This window comes from Macrotis lagotis, chromosome X (assembly GCF_037893015.1).
Source record: "Macrotis lagotis isolate mMagLag1 chromosome X, bilby.v1.9.chrom.fasta, whole genome shotgun sequence".
Taxonomy (NCBI): Eukaryota; Metazoa; Chordata; class Mammalia; order Peramelemorphia; family Peramelidae; genus Macrotis; species Macrotis lagotis.
This window is the reverse complement of record NC_133666.1, coordinates 225,935,208-225,958,187: the sequence shown is the minus strand read 5'-3', so window position 1 is coordinate 225,958,187 and position 22,980 is coordinate 225,935,208. Positions and strand designations below refer to the sequence as shown.

Here is a 22,980-nt window from a genome sequence, read left to right as displayed (position 1 = left end):
TCTAAAACTATGAAAGGTCATAACTATTTGATTTGTGTTTGTTCTTAATTGTGAACAGGGAAAGAGCCAGTGAATGGTTTGTGGTTAGATACAAAGGAGATACAGATTTGGCTAGGTGACAAAATTTTTAGAGTGCCAGGGACTAGAATCATGAAGACTCGTCTTTGTGAGTTCAAATCTGGCCTCAGACAGACGCTGTGTAACCCTGAGCAAGTCATTAAACCTATTTGTCTTAGTTCCTCATTTGTAAAAATGAAAATGAAAAAAACAATATACTACTCCAAGATCTTTGGCAAGAAATTGTAAAATGGGATCATGAAGAGTTGGACATGACTGAACAACAAGATGAAGAAGAATCGATATTCTGGGTTTGGGGTGGTGGGGGAAAGATTTGTCCTAAATCCAATTGAAAGTTTAAGTCGTCTGAACAAATTCCTTGCTTTTTTTTCTAAACTATCATCTATATCTTTTAAAGTTCTTTAATGGGAGGGAAAGATGTGACTAAAAAATAAATTCCTAGACCATGGATTAAATAGAATAGTGGTTATAAACAGGTTGAAGTTTTTCTCTGAGGCAAGCAGACTTAGGAAAGCTCACAACCTTCATTGTTCCTTTTCTTGTGAAGCAATCTATTCTTTGGGCAGAAAGCAGCTAAGTGGCTAAATGAATAGAGCACTGATTCTGAGTCAGGAAAACCTAAGTTCAAATTCAGGACCAGACACATTTGTTGTTGTTGTTGATCCTTCCTTTTCAAAGAGAGCCAGTGATATCATATCTTGACTTGCCCCTGAATTCAATGTAAGTGAGGCAGAGGTGTGCAAAGTCATCAGTCTCATTATTGCTTTCAAAGTCATCAAAGAACAGTAGAAGGTCAAGAGTCAAGATGCCTGGCAATGTCCTGGGATACAGTACAGAGCCTTGGCATCTTTAGTGTCTGATCAAGCTCTAAGTCCTTCATAGTATCTGCTTAGCTACCTCCACAGACCTTGAAATAAATTATTCCCATCCATCAATTCCACTGAGGGAAGTCTTCTTACTCTTGGGGTAGACATCCCCTTAACACCCCATTGGGTTTGAGGGTTACCAATCTAGTTTAGCCCATCTGCTTTGATGGTTTACCAGGGTATGGCAGTGGAGTAAGGCAAACAGAGGTTAGGTGGCTTGCTCAGGTCATACTTGCCCAGATGTTTAGAGAAGACACCTCTAGTATGAGGGCTTACTGAGCCCTTTCCAAGGCTGCTCAACCATGTTTGGTGTCTACCAGTCATTCAACTCTCACCTGTGACTCCAAGATGAGAAAGAACTGATGAGAAAAAATGAATAGAATAAATAGGTAAGATTTTCATTCATTCTTGTTGCAAAATTAAATAAACAAGCATAAGTAGCATGATTTGAAAGGTCCAGGTAGCCAAGGAATGGAGTAATATCATAAAATTTTGCAATGTGACAACTAACAGAGAGCAATTTCCTCAAATTTCAAATAAAAAAGTTGTGACCCAAATAGAGTGACTTGTTGAGATCACAGGTGCAGGGGGGTATTAGATACAGATCAACTGACTAAATCCAGTGTCCTTTATATAATCTGACAACATATATTTATAAACATATATGTATGTACATACATATACATATATTGCTTACTCAGATCTTTATTCATCAGGCCACACAATAGCACCATCTATGGAGATAAAGACTACATCTGAACTGTACTTAAATTGACATCTTAGACAGAATTACCTCCAATTACATTTTCCCTCATACCTTTGAATTTACAGACTTCAGTAACTTAATATCTACCTTCAATGATAATCAACATGTCAATCTATAGTGATGTGGATCTTTTAAAGATCATAAATATATATCTTAGGGAGTGGACAAAACTAAATTGGCAGATTCAGTATTTTTTCTTTATAATCTTTCTGGTAGAAAGGCATACCGATAACCACTGAGACATCAGGCTAAAATGTATCCAGAATATTTCACCATCCAAATAGCTGGGAAACAAGGATGCAAGTTTGAAAAGTATAAAGGAAACACTAAATGTCAAAAGAGAGATGATGTCATTCAACTAGAAAATAATTTCTTGTTTTCAATAAATGATGATGATGCAGCCCTTCTTAGAAACGCTCCAAGGAGAGGAAACTGACTCCCTCCTTAAAAAGCTCATTTTACTTTTGGACAGCCTTAAGGAGGCTGGGAAGTTTTCCTTCTATCAAGCCAAAATCTATATCACCAAAACTTCCCCACATTCTTTCTGGGTCTGTCTTTGACAGTCTTTATACAACATGAACTCAAATAGCTTCATCTCATTGATGCCTTTCCTAAAAGATGGTGCCCAGAGTTGAACCCAACACTTAGACATGATCAGAACAGAATGCTCAGAAATTTCAATGCTCTAATTCTAAACGGTCTGCCTCTCTGAATTCAGTCTTGTTACTTTGTTTGCCATCATATCACACTATTGACTCATTGATTTCACAAGGTGAGGAAAGAAGAGAGGGAAAGGAGGGAAGGAGCATATATTTAGCACCTTTAGTGCCAGCTACTTACTGAGTACTTTACAATATTATCTCATCTAATCCTCACAGCAACCCTGTGCAATAGTAGGTACTGTTGTTATCTATATTTTACATTGAAAAATACTGAGGCAAACAGAGATTGTGACTTGCCTATGGCCACATAACTAATAATGATAACATTTATATAGCATTCATTATGTACAAGACACTGTGCTTAGTATTTTACAATTATTATTCATTTGATCTTCACATCAACCCAGCAAGGTAGGTACTCTTATTATTTCCATCTTGCAGATGAGGATATTGAGGCAATCTGATATTAAGTGACTTGCCCTGAGATACACAAATTATGAGTATCTGTGAGTCTGAACTTAGGATTTCCTGACTGCAGGCCCAGCACATTATCTATTGCACTACCTAGTTGACAGTCAAGTAAAAATTTCTTTTTTTTTAGATGACTGCTTCCTATTCATTCCCCTCTTGTCTTACACTCATGAATGTGATTGTTTAAGGTGATATTTCATTTATTGATATTGCATTTTAAATTATAAGCTGCATCCCATGTTTTAGCCTGGCAAGGTATTTTTTGATCCTGACTCAATCCTTCCTGGTTTTACATCATTTATTAATCAGAAAAACATAACTGTTTGTCTTCCTAGATAAGCAGCCTCAAAGTTAAGAAGACATGAATTAAAGTTTGACTGCTGACATATATTTGCCATATAATCCTGTGCAAATTAATTAACCTCACTTTGAGCTAAGCAACTATACAACCATGATTTGCAGAAAAAGATGTCTACATGCATTAGAATAGGGAATTTCCTCATTTAGTAAGCTCCCCAAACTGATTTCTATTCCTAGCCTATCTATATGACTTTATCCATGTACTTGATGAAAGTGTAGACAGGATAGGGCTAAATACAGATCCCTGAGGCATTTCATCAGAATTTCATTCTGAGTTAACATGAAAGTGTTAATGACTACTTTAGGGCTCTGGTCATGTAATCAGTTATTCAGTCATCTTAACTGTAATGTCATCTCTCCTATTATTCTAACCTTTACATACAAGAATGTGTCCAATGCTCTAATAAAGTCAAGAAAAGATGTATATTCCTGATCTGCCATGACAGCAATTCTCTCAAAAAAGGACATGAAGTGGAGGCAGCTTGGTGGTGCAGTGGATAGAGCACTGACCCTGGAGTTAGGAGGTCCTGAATTCAAATTTGACCTCAGACACTTAATAATTATCTAGCTATGTGATATTGGACAAATCACTTAACTCCATTGTCTTAAATATATTTTAATTTTTTTTAAAAAAGGACATGGAGGGATAGCCTATTTTTTGATGAAGCCACATGCTGATTCTTTGTGGTCACTGCCTCCTTTCATAAATGTTTACAGATCTTTCTATGGTTTGAAGATTCTATCCTCTACCTTTTTATATCAAGTACCATTTATCCTTCTGCAATTCTGTGACATCACTCTTATTCTCTAAATTTATCAAAGATCCCAGACAATTTCAGCAATCACTCCTACAAATTCATTTCCATTTCAGTCAGTTCCTTTGTTTTTGTGAGAACTAGATACAGAACAAATATCTTTGCATTTCTTTCTCTTCCTTTGGAAATAATAAATTAAAATATTGTCTGGGATGATGAAAGACATTGTCCTTGGACTTTGTTGATAACTGCTGAAGGTGTTGTCCTGGAACTGATGTTTTCTCTACTTAAAGGTATCTGTATTTGTCCTGAGTTATTAAATTGGTACCCTGGCTAGTTCATATCACTGGACTGCACTTCAGAAATAACTTTTAAAAATAAATATATGTGCATATGACAGACATATGACTGTGGGAAGATCAAGCAAAAAGATGCACTGGGAGATGGTTCCTTAGAGGATACCCAAGAGCACTGTGTATTCCAAGGAAAGATATGCCCCCAGGGAACCATATACCTTAATATTTAAGAGCAAGTAAAAGTAGTGTCAGAGCATGTTTAAATACCTTGGTCAAGGTAAATGCTGGATGAGTTTGAGCTCACATTGATAAATTGGCAGCAATAGAGTTGGAGTCAGACCTAAGGAAAAGCTAGAGACAGGGCCTGAACAGGAAGAAGAAAGCTTGGAATTTACTCTTCATTTGGAGTGATGATTATGTGATGATTCAGGAAGACTGGTCAACTATTTAGTCTATTTCTTCCTAGCTAGGATGGAAGAACTGGTTAAAATAAATGTTAGGACTATAAGTATTGACTATTACCTAGGTGTCTGAGCCCTTTCTCAGGGAAGGAGAGTTGTGGTGAATATTGTTTTTTTTCTTTTTACACACATTTATTTTTTCAGCTATATGAAAAGATAGTTTTAAAAATTCATATTGTATTTGTAATATTTTTAGTTCCACATTTTTCCCTTTCCCTCTCTTCTATCCCCTGACCCTTTAATAGTGAATAATTTGATAAGGTTATACATGAACAACTATGTTAAATATATTTTCATATTTCTCATGTTGTAAAAGAAGAATCAGAACAGAAAAAGGAAAACAAACCATGATAGGGAACAAAAACAACCTAGAGCATAAAACAAATTTTAAAAATGGAAAATAGTGAACTTTGGTTCATTCAGACTCCATAGTTCTTTGTCTTAGGGTGAATGGATATTTTCCAACTAAGTCCTTCAGAATTCCAACTAAGTCCATTAGAATTGTCTTTGATCATTGTACTGCTGGGAAGGCCTATATCTATCATATTTGTCCATCACACAATGTTGCTATTAATGCTTACAAGGTTCTCCTGTTTTTTTCTCACTTCACTCATCATCAGTTCATATTTTCAGAATAAGACTTTTTTTAATGAAATCTGCCCTTTCATGATTTCTTTCAGAACAATAGTACTCCATCATGTCCATATATCACAACTTGTTTAGCTAATCCCCAATGATGGGCATTCCCTTAATTTCCAATTCTTTGACACTACAAAAAGAGTTGCTATAAATATTTTTGTACATGCGGGCCATTTATCTTTTTTTAGGATCTCTCTGGGATACAGACCTAGTAATTGTATTGCTGGATCAAATATATGCACAGTTTTATTTCCCTTGGAACATAGTTTTAAATTGCTCTCCAGAATAGTTGAATCAGTACACAACTCCACCAACAATGCATGTTTCCAGTTTTGCCACCTCCCCTCCAACATTGATCATTTTCCTTTTTTATCATGTTGGCCAGTCTAATAGGTGTGAATTGGTACTTCAGAATTGTATTTCTTTAATCAATAATGATTTAGAGCATTTTTTACATTTGCCTATAGATAGCTTTAATTTTGTCAGCTGAAAACTGCCTGTTCATATCCTTTGACCATTATTAATTGGAAAATATCTTATAAACATGATTCCATTCTCTCTCTCTCTCTCTCTCTCTCTCTCTCTCTCTCTCTCTCTCTCTCCATATATATATTAGAAATGAATCCTTTATTAGAAATGCTACCTAGAAAAACTGTTTACCAACATCCTGCATTTGTTAATCTTGGCTACTTTGACTTTGAGAAAAAAACTTTTTAATTTAATGTAATCAAAAATGTCCATTTCACATTTTATAATTTCCTCTATCTCTTGTTTGGTCATAAACTCCTCCCCTTTCCATAGAGCTCTCAGATAAATTGTTCTTCAACTGGTTTATGGTATCATCATTTATGTCTCAATCCTACACCTATATCTTAGTCTAGGATGTAAGATGTGGGTTTGTGTCTATTTTCTGCCATACTATTTTCCAATTTTCCCGGCAGGTTTTGTTAAAGAGTGAATTTTTATCCCACAAACTAGAACCTTTGGATTTATCCAACAGCAGATTACTAAAATCAGTTACTACTGATTCTTATTCTTTTATACCTAATCTGGATTACCACCACTCTATTTCTTAATCCATATCAAAAAGCTTTTATGACTGCTACTGAATAATTTAATTTTAGAAATAGTATTATTTGATCCAGCAATACCATTACTGGATCTAAATCTTGAAGAGATCTTGAAAAGGGAAAATATTCCCACATGTTCAAAACTATCCATAGCAGCTCTTTTCATAGTGGCAAAGAATTGGAAATTGAGGGAATGTCCACCAATTGGGGAATGACTGAACAAATTGTGGTATATGCATGTGATGGAACATACAAGAGGGATGGGATTTCAGAAAAACCGGGAAAGACTTGCATGAATTGATGCTGAGTGAAATGAGCCAAACCAGAAGAACATTATTCACACTAATAACAACATGGGGTAATGATCAACTGGAGGGACTCATTCATTTCAGCAGTATATAAATCAAAGACAATTTTAAAGGACTTGTGATAGAAATATCCATATTCAAAGAAGAAACTAGGATATTTAAATGAAGACAAAGCTTATTATCTTCAATTTTTAAAAGTAGTCTTATGTATTATGTATTATTTGGTATCTCTAATTTTTTCTTTCTTCCATTTGGATCTGATTCTTTTCTCACAACCCATTCAGTTTCAATCTATGTCTAGTGTGGTTACAAATGTAAAGCCTGTATCAGGTCAATTTCTATCAGGGGGAAAGGGGAAGGAAGGGAGGGAAGGAGAAAAAGTGTAAAACTCAAAACCTTGCAAAAAAATGAATGGTTAAAAACTACCATTGTATGTAATTGGAAAAATGGATAAAACATTTTTAAAAAACAAAAAAAAAAATAGTATGGTTAGACTACCTTCCTTTGATTTTTTTTCATTAGTTCCTTTGATGCTCATGTCATTTTATTCATCCAGATGATTTTTGTTACAATTTTTCAAGCTCTGTAAAATGATAGTTTTGGCACTGAATAAGTAACTTAATTTAGGCAGAATTTTCATTTTTATTATATTAATTCTACCGCAAGTGATATTTTCCCAATTATTTAGATCTGATATTATTTTTGTGAAAAGTGTTTTATAACTGTCTTCATATAGTTTCTGGGCTTTTTCTTGGCAATGGATTCCCAAGAATTTTATGTTATCTACAATCCCTTTAAATAGAATTTCTCTTTCTATCTTTTTTCTGCAATTCTTTGCTAGTAATATATAGATGATTTATATGGGTTTATTTCATATCCTGTAACTTTGCTAAAGTTGTTTATTGTTTCAAGTAGTTTTAATTGATTTTGTAAGATTCTCTAAATATATCATTATACCATCTGCAAAGAGTGAGCCTTCTGTTTCTTTTTTTGCCATTTCTAATTCCTTCAAATTCTTTTTCTCTTCTTATTGTTAAAGTTAACATTTCTAATACAATATTGAATAATAGGTTTCCTTTTTTACCTCTAATCTTATTGGTTTTAGATGGAAACTGTCATTTTAAGGAAAACTCCTTTTATTCATATGCCCTATGTTTTTAATGAGAATAAGTGTTATATTTTGCCAAAAGTTCTTTGAGCATCTATTAAAATAATCATATAATTTCTGCTAGTTTTGTTATCAAAATGGTTAATTATACTCATATTTTTCCTAATATTGAATCACTCCTGTATTTCTAGTATAAATCCTACATGATCATAGTATATTATCCTTTTAATAATTTGATGTAATCTCTTTACTAATATTTAATTTAAAAATTTTGCTTCAATATTCATTAGGGAAATTAGTCTATAAATTTTTTTTCTCTCTGTTTTCATTTTTCTAGTTTAGGTATCAGCGCCATATTGGCGCCGTAAAAGGAATCTGACAGAACTTCCTCACCTATTTTTTTCAAATAGTTTATTGAGAATTGGAAATGTTCTTTAAATGTTTTATAGAATTCAATTGTAAATCCTTCTGGGAAATTTTTCTTAAGGAATTCATTGATATTTTATTCAATTTCTTTTTTGAAATGGGGTTATTTATTTATTTATAATTCCTTTTCTGTTAATTTGAGCAATTTAATTTTTTGTAAATATTCATCTATTTCACTTAGATTATCAGATCTTTAATTTATTCCTCATTTTGGTGAACTCACTCTTTGAACTTTGATACAGGTAATTTTGTTTTATGTCTTCATTTTTTAAATCAAATTAACCAAAAAATTGATCTATTTTATTGTTTTTTTCTAAGATCAACTCTTAGATTTATTTATTAGATTAGTTGTGGTGACTATTTATGGACAAGTACTTCACTTGTCTGGATGGATTCACTAAAATCATTTTGATGGTCAGTGTCTAGTCAACATGAATAGTTGAATGGGAGCTGGGAATCCTTCTTAAAATGAATCAAATTGTGATGTTCACAGGAAAATTAGCCAAAGAGTAATATTTAATATGAACACCTCAAGATTCAGCCAATTGTATGCAAATACAGAAACTTTTCTTAATCAAGTATTAACCACACAATGGCAAATAAACAAAAACACTATTCCTCTATTTTGGGAAAAGAGATAAACAGTAGTTAGTCACATAATTAAAGTTTCCCAATTATTACTGTCTAAAGATTCCATGCTAGGCTTTTGACCTATTTCTAGAGCTCTTTCTTTATTTCTTCTCTCTATTCAAGTAGTCTCTAGTAGTCTCTAACAACAATATTATTTCTGTGATTTGACTTGATTGAGATTGAGATAAATGCTGAAATCACCAGATTTTCTCCCTTTGGTTTTTGGATTTTTATAATGAGCATCTATTTTTAAAAAGACAATATTCCACTTTTTTTTGGACTTTAAACCAAGATGGCAGAGCAAAGACAGGCACTGTTCTAAGTGCTTCTGGTTCCCCCCTCAAAAATAACATGAAAGAACCCTCTTAAAAGAAATTCAGTTGACAAAACCCAGAAAGAGAAGGTAGGAGAAAAATACCTATCAACAAGGTCTTCTGGTGGGGGGAGGGAGGAGGAGGTCTAGTGAGCCCCAGTGAATAGAAGGGGGAATTGCAAAACAGAGCATGCCTGGAAAATGACTAACTGGGCAAGGGAACTGAGCACCATACTTTTAACAGAGTCCTCTTCCCAGAATGAACAGTAATGCCCCCTCACCCTCTCAGGCTCAGGTTTGGGCAATAGAGTTCACTCAGCTGAAAAGGAGAATAACTCCCTCCCCTAGGGCCCAGCCCATTGTTCAAGGTCAACTCAGACTCTTCTGGCCCTCCTCAATCCCTACTCCCTCCCTCCCTACCCTCCCGGCCCTTGGAATTACTAAACAAAGTAAACAAAGCCTCCAGCATTCTCAAAAGCAAACCTCTGAGAGCCAACCCCTCCCCACCAAAACAAGATCCTAGAAAAATGAAGGAAGGCCAGCAAAAACAGGGTCCCATGAGAAAATATTTATAATAAATAGATTCTAACCCATAGAGATAGTGCACTTCTGAGGAGAATATGAACTGGTCTCCAGCACAGAAAGACTTCCTTAAAGAAATCAGGAAGGAGTTTAAAAATCAATTGGAAAAATTGGGGAAAGAAATTCAGGAGAAAATTAACATCTCACAACAAGAAAACAAATCCTTGGAAAATACAATTGAACAAATGCAAAATGGGAATAACTCTCTAAGATCATCAATTGAGCAAAAATGCAAAAGGAAAATAACTCTCTAAAATCCTCAATTGGACAAATGCAAAAAAGAAAACAATCTCTCAAAACTGAACTTGGGAAAATGGAAAACTCCTTCAAAAATAGGATTAACCAATTGGAAAAGGAGTTGCAAAAGGTAAATGAAGAAAATTCTTCTCTTAAAAAAAGATAGGAATCTGTGGAAATTAATGACTTCATGAGACAAGATTCTGTTAAACAAAACTAAAAGATCAAAAAAAAGAAGAAAATGTGAAATACCTCATCAGCAAAATCACTGATCTCAAGAATGGATTGAGAAGGGTCAACCTGAGAATTATAGGGCTTCCTGAAAACATTTAAGAGAAAAAAAAGTCTGGACTAAATATTACAGGATTTAGTGATGAAAAATAGCCCTGATATTATGGAACTAGAGGGCAAAATAGTTATGAAAGAATACATCAATCCCCTCCAGAAAGAGATCCTAAAATGAAAACACCAAGGAATTTGTGGCCAAATTTCATAACTATCTGATAAAAGAGAAAGTCCTGCAAGCAGCCAGAAAGAAACAATTTAAATACCAAAGAAGCACAGTAAGGATTACACAGGACCTGTGTGCATCAACATTAAGGGATCAAAGGGCTTGGAATGAGACATTCTGAAGAACAAGGGAGTATGGAATGCAACCAAAAATACACTATCTGGCAAAGCTGAGCCTTCTCTTCCAGGGGAAAAGATGGATATTTATCAAAAATGGGAGTCTGCCATTCTGGGATTCATTCAAAGCAACTCTCAGGGGATATATTATAGCTCTAAATGCTTACATGAATAAATTGGAGAAAGAGGAAATCAATGAACTAAACATGCAACTAAAAAAAATAGAGAAAGAACAAATCAAAAATCCCCAATTAAATACCAAATTAGAAATTCTAAAAATTAAAGGAGAAATTAATAAAATTGAAAGCAAAATAACTATTAATAAATAAAACCAAAAGTTGGTATTATGACAAAACCAGTAAAATTGATAAACCTCTGGTCAATTTGATTAAAAAAGAAAGAAGAAAACCAAATTGCTAGTATCATAAATGAAAAAGGTGAACTCACCACCAATGAGGATGAAATTAAAGTAATAATTCAAAATTATTTTGCCCAACTCTATGCCAATAAATTTGATAATATAAGTGAAATGGATGAATATTTACAAAAATATAAGTTGCCCAGGTTAAATGAAGAAGAGATTAAATACCTAAACAACCCTATCTCAGGAAAAGAAATTCAACAAACCATCATTGACCTCCCTAAAAAAAAAATCTCCAGGGCCTGATGGATTCACAAGTGAATTTTAGCAAACATTTAAGGAACAATTGGTTCCAATTCTATATAAACTCTTTGGAAAAATAGGGAAAGATGGAACTCTGCCTAACTCTTTATATGAAACCAATATGGTACTGTTACCTAAACCAGGAAGAGTTAAAACAGAGAAAGAAAATTATAGACCTATTTCCCTGATGAATATAGATGCAAAAATCTTAAATAAAATCTTAGCAAAATGATTACAACAAGTTATCACCAGGATAATACATTATAATCAAGTAGGATTTATTCCAGGAATGCAGGGTTGGTTCAATATTAGCAAAGCTGTTAGTATACACAATTATATCAACAACAAATCTATCAGAAATCATATGATCATATCAATAGATGCTGAAAAAGCTTTTGACAAAATACAGCATCCATTCCTATTAAAAACACTAGAGAGTGTAGGAATAAATGGACTGTTCCTTAAAATAATTAGCAGTATCTATGTGAAACCATCAAAAAGCATTATATTCAATGGGGAGAGGCTAGAGGAATTCCCAATAAGATCAGGGGTGAAACAAGGGTGCCCATTATCACCACTACTATTCAATATTGTATTAGAAATGTTAGCCTCAGCAATAAGAGAAGAAAAAGAAATTGAAGGAATTAGAATTGGGAAGGAGGAGACAAAACTCTCACTCTCTGCAAATGACATGATGGTCTACCTAGAGAATCCCAAGAAATCATCCAAAAAACTACTAGAAACAATTAGCAATTTTAGCAAAGTTGCAGGTTATAAAATAAAGCCTCATAAATCCTCAACTTTTCTGTATGTCTAGCAAGATACAGCAGGAAGAACTAGAAAAAGAAATCTCATTCAAACTAACCTCAGACAATATAAAATACTTGGAAGTCTATTTCCCAAGACAGACTCAGAATCTTTTTGAAAACAATTATAAAACACTTTTCACACAAAATAAATCAGATTTAAATAAATAACTGGGCAAATATCAACTGCTCGTGGATAAGTAGAGCTAATATAATAAAAATGACAATTCTACCAAAACTAAACTATCTGTTTAGTGCCCTACCAAAATTCCAAAAAATTACTTTAATGAGTTAGAAAAAATTTTAAGTAAATTCATATGGAGAAATAAAATGTCAAGAATTGCCAGGAGCTTAATGAAAAAAAAGTGCAAAAGAAGGGAGCTTGCCCTACCTCATCTAAAATTATATTATAAAGCATCAGTCATCAAAACTGTTTGGTATTGGCTAAGAAATAGAGTGGTGAACCAGTGGAATAGACTAGGTGTAAAAGCAGGAGATGATTATAGTAATCTGCTGTTCGATCAACCCAAAGAGCCCAGCCATTGGGATAAAAACTCCCTCTTTGATAAAAACTGCTGAGATAATTGGACGTTAGTATGGAAGAAACTTAGATTAGACCAACACCTAACACCCTTTACCAAGATAAGATCCAAATGGTTACAGGACTTAGACATAAAAAACAATACTATAAGCAAATTAGAAGATCAAGAACTAGTTTACCTGTCAGATCTATGGAAAGGGGAGCAGTTTATGACTAAGGAAGAGTTGGAGAACATCACCAAAAACCAGTTAGATTATTCAATTACATTAAATTAAAAAGCTTTTGCACAGATAAAACCAATATAACCAAGATCAAAAGAAATGTAGTAAATTGGGAAACATTCTTTACAACTAATGCTTCTGACAAAGGACTCATTTCTAAAATATACAGAGAACTGAGTCATATTTTTAAAACAAAAAGCCATTCCCCAATTGACAAATGGTCAAAGGATATGCAAAGGCAATTTACAGATGAGGAGATCAAAGCAATTCACAGCAATATGAAAAAAATGCTCTAAATCATTAATTATTAAAGAAATGCAAATTAAAGCTTCTCTGAGGTACCACGTCACACCTCTCAGATTGGCCAATATGACCAGAAAGGATAATGATCATTGTTGGAAGGGTTGTGGGAAATCTGGGACACTATTACACCATTGGTGGAGCTGTGAATTCATCCAACCCTTCTGGAGAGCTATTAGGAACTACACCCAAAGGGCAACAAAAATGTGCATACCCTTTGACCCAGCAATACCACTACTGGGTCTATATCCTGAAGAGATGAAGAAAAAGGGTAAAAACATTACTTGTACAAAAATATTTAATGCAGCCCTGTTTGTGGTGGCAAAGAATTGGAAATCAAGTAAATGTCCTTCAATTGGGGAATGGCTTAGCAAACTGTGGTATATGTATGTCATGGAATACTATTGTTCTATTAGAAACCAGGAGGGACAGGATTTCAGGGAAGCCTGGAGGGATTTGCATGAACTGATGCAGAGTGAGATGAGCAGAACCAAAAAAACACTGTATACCCTAACAGCAACATGGGAGTGATGATCAACCTTAAAGGACTTAATCATTCCATGAGTGCAACAATGGGGAGCAATTTTGGGCTGTCTGCAAAGGAGAGTGCCATCTATATCCAGTTAAGGAGCTGTGGAGTTTGAACAAAGTTCAAGGACTATTCCCTTTAATTTAGAAAAAAAACAGATTATCTTATTGTCTGATCTTGTTACCTCTTAGAATTCTTGTCTCTTCTCTAAGGATATGATTTCTCTCTCACAACACCCAATTTGGATCAAGGTACAACATGGAAACAAAGTAAAGACTGATAGATTGCTTTCTGTGGGGGTTGGGGGGGAGGGAAGTAAGATGGGGGGAATTGTAAAACTCAAATAATATAATAAAAATTCATAAAAAAAAGAAATTTACCATCAAAAACAAACAAAAGGAGAAAAAATGGAAGCAGTGCCAGTTTTGAAATTTTTTTAGTCACTGCATGGTGACCCCAACCATGAAATTAAAAGATCCTTGTTCCCTAGAAGGAAGGCTATGGCAAATCTAGCCAGACATCACCTGTTGACAAAGGTCTATCTAGTCAAAACTAGGAGTTTTTTTCTGTAGCAAAGAATGACTTCGAGATTTGAATTCTAAGGAAAGATAACCACCACCGAATTGATGCTTTCAAATTGTAGTGCTAGAAAAGACTTTTGAGAGTCCCTTGAACAATAAGGTACAATTGGTTCCAATTCTATATAAACTCTTTGGAAAAAAAGGTGAAGACAGAACTCTTGCCCAGCTCTTTCTATGACAACAATATGGAGCTGATACCTAAACCAGGAAGAGTTAAATCAGAGAAAGAAAATTCTAGACCTATCTCCCTGATGAATATAGATGCAAAAAATCCTAAATAAAATCTTAGCAAAATGATTACAAGTTATCACTAGGATAATAGATTATCATCAAGTGGATTTATCCCAGGAATTCAAGTTTGGTTTAATATTAGGAGATCAAACCACTTACTGCTTAAATAAATTAATTCAAGTTATTTACCCAAAGGTGGAATACTGAATCTTTGGTCATTTAATGAGAAGACAGGATTTATTGGAAAAAACTGACATTAGGAAAGATTGAAGACAAAAGGGAAAGGAGACAGAAAAGGATGGGAAGGAAAGCTAGTGCCAGTAAGCAATGAAATGAATTTAAACAGACTTTGGGAGATAATAGAAGAACCTGGCATGCTAAAGCCAATAAGGTCAGAAAAAATCAGAAACAACTGAAAGACTGAACAACATTATCCCAGAACTGCATTTCAGTCATAAGTGTCAGTAAAGCAAGCCACTATCAGGTCAAATACATATTTCCTATTATGATATGTCACCTTGCTCATTTTCCATACTTTGTACAATTGTATATTGACATTTGGGACCATGTCTTTTATTGCTACCCACTTTCTGATAAATTTTTGGGTGTCACCACTGCTTTTCTCCTTCTTTCACTGTAAGTAACCTAAATTAAAATTGGTTCCATTGATATACATTTATACATAAGCTGCTTTCTCTGTTCTCTCCATCCTTCCCTCTTCGTTTTCAGTTTAAAGTTTTTTGATTATATTTGTAAGATGCCAATGAAACACATCATGTGCTAAGCACTGAGGTTATTTTTAAATGGGAGAAATTTGATGACAGACTTTCCAGTAATCTTTCACCTTCTTTACAACCACTATAACTAAGCTATATATCCTAAGGAAATTCTCAACTGCCTTTGAGATTACAAAAATTGAGATTACAAAAATTATATGAACTCTACAAACAGGCTATCTGTTGGGGATTGTCCAGGCATCATGACTACTCCTTGGCAGGTCTCCAAGGTTATGAAATGTTGTGAGATGTCACCCAAGTAGAATTCAATATAATCTCTAGGCTTTATGACAGAAGTTCATTCCACTGATCATGGATTCAAATGAACCTTTCTTGCTTTCTAGCTGCTTAACCTGACATTGTTTCCTGAAATGAAATTTCATTTGGTCCAATCTCTGAATTAATTTTCAAAGTTTACAAAACTGCGCTACGCTGAACTCATTTTCTATAAACATCAGTTTCTATGTGTAATTAATTCCCATATTTAAAAGCACAAAGGGAGACCAAAGGTGTGATATTTCAGGTTTGAGTAGACCTTCTTTCACATATTACTGAATCAAAAGAGATATTTTTTTAGAAATGTTAGTTTGGCACAAGAGCTAAAGAAATCATTTCTTTCCCTTCTTGCTTTTTCCTACTGTTACCTCCTGAGAAGAAATTTGTTCTTTTAATTTTTAACTCTTTGATATTGCTTTGTGAAGTTTGCTGTTGATGACTTCATCAAGTAAGATTGGTGTTTCAATTCAGTTAATCAACAGCTGAATTCTGCAGTGCTTGAAAATCCTTACATTTCTAAACTCCTAAAGAAATTAGCACCCAAAGATTATAATCATAGAGTGGTTGTAGAAATAATTTTCCTGTGTCCTTCACCAAATATATGGACAAATATTTTTAAAAAGCAAAGCAATGGGAACAGCTAGGTGGTACAGTGGACAGAGCATGGGCCCTGGAGTCAGGAGAGCCTGAGTTCAAATGTGATCTCAGACACTTAATAATTACCTAGCTGGGTGACCTTGGGCAAATCACTTAACCCCATTGCCTTGCAGAAAACAGAAAGCAAAGCAATGAAATATATTTGTTTCATACAAAATTTCAAGATATTTAAAACTTTTATAATTTCTACAGATTTTTCTCCATTTTTGAATAGATGTTTGGTATCATATAAACAAAACCTTTGTCTTGGAAATCCTTGGAAATCTAAGTTGTAAATATATGGATCAAGTTTTATCAATACTATTTTCACAACAGTCACATCAGAAGCAAACATGCAGAAGCAATTTTATTTGGCATTTTTAAATGTGTATTTTTTATAAAACTTCATCATATATATATATAATATATATGTATATTATATATATAATTGATAATAATATTCTGACCATGGGGTCATAAAACGTCAGAAATAACTGAAAGATTGAACTACACTATACCAGAACTGCATTTCAGTCATGAGTGTCAGTAAAGCTTATAGAATAAAGCTTATATATATATATATATATATATACATATATATATATATTATTAGTTTAAGAAATAAAAGACTCCTCTCTTAATTTTTCATTTATTTGAATATAATCTGCTTTGTCAAATGAGTAGAGAAATACTGGGTTAAATATTGGAGAATTATTCATTAAAAAAATTTCATGACTTATTACTCCCAACCAGGTAATCTGAAAACAGCTGAATCTGGTTGACTTCTAGAGTATGTAGGTCAGTTCATTTGTGAGAAACCAAGGAAACCAATAAGCATTTTAAACAAAAACAAATTTCTTTTAAAAACAAGCTCACAGCATTAGTAAGAAGTCGTAATATAAATTGAGTTAAAACAGTCTTTGATTAAGTTTGTATCAGTATTTCCTCTCACACCACTCTTTCTTTGTTCATAAATTTGATGTGATCCATGAATTCTTATATGTAGGCTGCCTCATAAGTCAGCATGCCTTAGGAATACTGATGTCACTCTGCCATGACCAACCAGTGATTTCTGTCTGATCCCAGTTCAGAATTTTCTACCAATTAATTTAGACTCAGGAAAAATTGTGCTCCATAGGACCGAACACTCCTGAACAACAAAAACACGAGAAACTGAATACATTTTTCATCTTTTTAGAAACCTATTTTTCCTCTTTGGTCTTTTCTCTATTATATTTAGCTGTTCTTAGATTCAGGGAAAGTTAGTAGACAACAGTGGGCATGAAGTTAGAAAGACCTGAGTTCAGATTTGATCTCAGGTACTTAATAATGGTATGACCCTAGACAAGTAGTTTACTTTCTATTTCAGTTCCCTCCAGTATATAATAGGGATAAATAAGTACCTACCTCCCAGGATTATTGTGAGGATCAAACAAGATATATTTTTAAAGTTCTTAATACAGTACAGCACATAGCAGTCTTAATAAATGCTTGTTCAGGAGGCAGCTAGGTAACATAGTGGATAAAGCACTGGCCTTGGAGTCAGGAGTACCTGGGTTCAAATCCAGCCTCAGACATAATAATTACCTAGCTGTGTGGCCTTGGGCAAGCCACTTAACCCCATTGCCTTGCAAAAACCTAAAAATAAATAAATAAATGAATGAATAAATAAATAAATAAATGCTTGTTCAAACTCCATTCCTCCACCCCAATTTTCTTTTTTAACCAATGCCTACTACACAAAGTATTCTGGAAAGTGGAACCTATCAATTTTGTTGTCTTATCTCAGTATCTGATATGCTCATATTTGATATTATAATCAATGAACTAAGTTCCAAAACTTGAATGAAATTGACTTCATTAACATTGCTTCCAGAAACTTGAATTTTAAAGTAATGAGTACTTAAAAGCCAATTAGAAATAATATCTTAGGAAGTTGCGACAGTCTAATTGTTATGCTGGTGGACTATTGACTACTTAGCTGTAGAGAAAAGCAAGTCCCTGATATTTGTATTTGAATAATCCCATTTGAAGTTGATATGTCCTCTATGTCGACAAATCATCAAAACGAACTGTCCATAAGAAGCAAAAGAGATTGCACCTCAGAAGATATCCTAAGGAAATATGTAAAATAACTACAAGTTCACCTAGGTCTGAAATAAAAAAAAGATAGAATAAGTACTAAAATTTAAAAGCCCTGGAATGCAAAGCAAAAAAAAATTCTGGAATTCTAGACCTAGCTCTATCCATTAAGTAGGTATGTAACATTGAGCAATAGACTTTGCCTATGCGGTAAAGTTTTGAGAGAGAGAGAGAGACAGACAGACAGACAGACAGAGAGAAATTTATAACTAGGGGTTTCATAGGTTCTACTCAGATTCTCTCACTAGGATTCTTTTATCTAGGCTCTTTGGGGTCTTTCAAACTTAGCAGGGTCAACTAAAACCTCAACCATCTGCACTACCACCAATGAGTGATAGAGTTATATTCTTTCTGATTTGGAAGATCTGGATTCCAATCCTGTCTCTGCCACTAAATAGCTATGTGAATATAAGCAAGACATTTCTTTCCCTTCTCTGAGCCCCAGTTTTCTCACATTTCAAGTGAGGGGTTTGAATAAGATGATCTCACAGGACCTTTCCATCCTTAATGACCCCACAGTCCTTGGGGTAACCTCAGTGGGATGTGATAATGGAATCTAAGTCAATTAACCTGAATTTCCTTTACTAATTCTCATTTTTTTTTTGTTACACTGAAATGCATTTACACTCCTGAATCAGACCTTCCAGTTCTACTCCTACTGTGAAGAAAAAAAAAAGTGCTTAAGCTATCTTGGGAATTTTCAAGATGCTGTGCATCTTGTACTTGTATGATCATAAGACAGTCTGCATTTTGGTTTATATAACTTGCATTGCAATTCATAGGTTAGTTCTTATGGAGAGTTTCAGACACTTTAACATGCATATGCTTAAAGGAAAAGCAGTCATAAATTACAGAATCCTCTGTCATGAAGGCTTGCTCATTCTTGGCTCACTAGTTCTTCCAAACTCTTTTCTTTCCTGATATAAATGATTTGTTGGGGTTTCATTCATTGCCAAAGCAAAGGTTTACTACCCCATTATAATGGTTTACACTGGCTACAGAAAATTTCCCATTCAAGGCTTAGTCAAAAATGGTTTATGTTGACATGACTCAGATCCAGACACACTCTTGCCTTCATTTTCTTTCAATTTATTTTTTTTTAAATGATGACATATGTCTGCCTGAAAGCCAGATACCTTCCCCACAATGACTTGGAAATTCCTCTAACCTATCACCAGTTTTATGTGAGCTACAAGGCCCAGTTTGGATATGGAGCTATTTTAACAACAGATAGTTGAAGCTAGAATCCCACAACAATTTCATGCATATTGGCTGTTTCAGCAACCCTGCCAATATCTATGGTTGATTAAAGATAAAATAAAACATAAAACTTAGTAATTAAAGTATTAAGGAAATGTGGGCTTGCCCACATTTGAAAGATGAGAATTTAGAACAGAAAGATTCAGAATAATAGAACAGAAGTTGAGAAACAGAAATAAAGAAATGGAAATCTGTATAGAACTTAGTTATATGGCTTCAATTGCACACACACACACACACACACACACACACACACACACACACACACACACACACACACATAAATCTTTTCTCCTTAAAGGAAAAATAACTCCAGAAAACAAATTATCTAAATATCTAAATAGCTTTTCATGAAACTTTTAAAATGTATTTGCAGCTTCAGGTTCAGTCCAAACACTTTAAAATAAAAAATATGCATTGATGATCTACTACATATAGGTGGCCAAGGACTTTCAGGAACATCTAAAAAGAATTAAGAAACTACTAATCTTCTACCAGAAAGTTTACAATCTGGGGGGGGGGGGGGATGTAAAAGAAAGCAGCTCACATAGTATTGTATTATCATTTGTACTACAAGAGGAATTTAAAATACATTAAAAATCAATATGATGTATTTATTTGTTGGGGTTTTTAAGGGTAGAAAGAAGAAACCAACTGAAGTGTTGACTCTACTATTTTCTAGTTGTGTAACCCTGAGTGAGGTATCTGACTTCTCTGGAACCCAGTTTCCTCAATTATAAAATGAAAGAAGTAGGTAACTTCAAAATTGCTTTTTGCTCAAAAACCTTTGCTCCTGTGATCATTTTGAGATTCAGTTTGTCATAAAGTCTGTTACATGGGATCCTCACCTTTTCCCATAGTTGGTCACCAAGGAATCATAAATTTGGAAGGGACATTTGTGTCCTTGAGTTTAGCAACTTAACTCTTTGCCTTTCACAGACCCCCTGTGAGTGTCTGGTGAAGATGTTTCAAAATAACATTATATTGTCTAAATTCATAGCTGAAAGAAATGTTCATTTTTAGTTGGAAATCAATAAAAATAAAAATGAGATTCCCCACCCCTCGCCCTTCTACGTTCATGAACCTTCTGAATTCTAACAACAGGTTTCAGGAATCCTAGGTTAAAAACCCTTGATCTAGTTCAACACATGCATACCTATAAATGTATATATGTATGCTTGATTTTATATATATATATATATATATGTATGTATTGTGTGTACATGTGTATGTATGCAAATATTGTGTACATGCAAGTACACATTCCACAACATACCTGACAAGTAGATGTCATTTATTTAAAGACTGGTTATCTTAAGAGACAGGAAAGCAGGAGCATTCTAGAGCAGGGTTATAGTGGCTTTCTGGAGAGCAAAAAGATTGGCAAATTTTCTGTCTGCATTCATGTCTTGGAGATCAGGACTTGATTTATTATTGCTTTGATTGTGTAGGACACCTTAAAAAAGTGGTGGAGAAAATGTTAATATGGTTGATTACACTTTTAAGTGTATCCTACCTACATTTTTTTCCCCAGAGAGTTGCTTGTTAAACATTTATAAGCACATACATTTACCACCTCCTAAGGCAATCCATTCTTCTTTTGTTATTGTCTAGTTATTTTCTCAGCCCAATTTGGGATTTTCTTGGTTGTAGTGGCTTGCCATTTCCTTCTCCAGCTCATTTTCTACAGATGAGAAACTGATGGGATTAGGTGACTTGTCCAGGGTCACAAAGCTAGTAAATATGTGAGGCCAGATTTGAACCCAGGAAGATGAGTCTTGCATCCACTTTTGAATGACTAATTTTAAGAAACTTTTTGGAATGTAGTAGTCTTTCAGGAATGGTTCAGAGAAGTTGCCTTTATAAATGCTCTGTTTCTAAAAAGATCTTGGAAATAATATTTCTTCTCAACTTTAGAAGAGAGGAAACTAATGTGCAAGCAGGGATTTAGGGTGGAATTTTTGGCTATAGATTATAGTGGGAGTTTTAAGGGTCACAAGAGAGAATAAAAACACAAGGACTGTCCAGAGTTGGTATCATTTCTTCTAAGGTCACATGTACCAGTAGCCACATGAGCAGCAATAGCAACACTAGTAAGTTGCAATATTTGAAGACATGTTGCAGTTCCATCATCTCCTAGAATGTTGCCCGGAAAAAAAGCAATGGAATAAATACTACCACCCTGCAAAAAACAGCTCTTACACTCATATCACACTACTGACTCATACTAAACTTGAAGTTCACTGAGATCTCCTATTTTTGGAGTATGAGAATTTGTATCACCAGTCCACCAATGGCAGGAAATGTTGCAGAGTATCCCCATCTGGGCAACTTGCGAATCCACATCTCCTTAAAACTTTGGTTACCAAAGTTATTTTACTCACTCAATATTCAAGGAATCACCATTGGATTCTAAATTCAATTCATCTCCTGTTAAAATGGCTCTATGTCAGAGTTAGACCTGGTAGCTCTCATTAAAACTGATTTTTGATGAGGTAAATTTTCCATCATAGTTAACAAAGATTATCTTAGAACTGTCTTTTTAGTTCCTCTTATTCTAAGTAATATCTTGGACCCTGTTTTGCTGTTTAAGGGGTAAAATGAAAATAACTTGACCCTTTCCCATGCACAAAATTATTTAAGCAGAAAAGTCATAGTAGAATATTTGTCCCTCTCACATTTAGCTATAACCAATAAAGAAATGACTTCCAATGGACTGAGAAAATAACAATTGAGTCAATGAACAATGAGGACAGTGATGAATTCAGGTCACTCCTCAGGGTCAACACTCCTATATGGAATATGTCTACTGGAACCAAGTCCTCTATCCCCAAACCCTCCTCCAATGGCAGTGGAGCTGAAGACCAAAGGCTTATCTTTCCTCCTCCAAATCCCAGTTAAAATCCCACCTCCTACAAGAAAGTCCTTTCCAATCTCCCTTAATGTTTGATATTGTCCTTATTTTATCTCAAAGATTTAATTTATCTTCATATATTATTATAAATGGGGAGTCTAGGGGCCTGGAGTCAGAAAGACTTCTTCCTGAGTTCAAATTTAGTCTCAGACAAACTAGTAATCTTGTTTGCCTCAGTTCCTCATTGATAAAATGAGGTGGAGAAGGAAATGGAAAACTTCTCCAGTATCCTTGCAAGAAAACCCCAAATAAAGAGTTGGACATACTGAAAACAACAGAACAACAAGATTACATAGATAATATATGGAGATAAATTATAAATAATTTGCATATTGATTATATTTATATATAAATTGATATATAAACACAAATTGCATAAAAAACAAAATTGTATATTTATGCAAAAAATAAATTATATTTTATATTATATATATAACATATATATATA

The 22,980-nt window shown here is 34.1% G+C and overlaps 1 long non-coding RNA gene across 2 annotated transcripts in view; it reads left to right on the top strand.

Annotated features, from left to right (window-relative positions):
• Window positions 1-2,429: 2,429 nt before the first annotated feature.
• LOC141498270 (uncharacterized) overlaps window positions 2,430-22,980 on the top strand; it is a 132,113-nt gene continuing 111,562 nt past the window's right edge. For both annotated transcript variants that reach the window (XR_012471598.1, XR_012471599.1), the window contains exon 1: window positions 2,430-2,482. This is a non-coding gene — a long non-coding RNA (uncharacterized LOC141498270). The remainder of the gene's footprint in view (window positions 2,483-22,980) is intronic.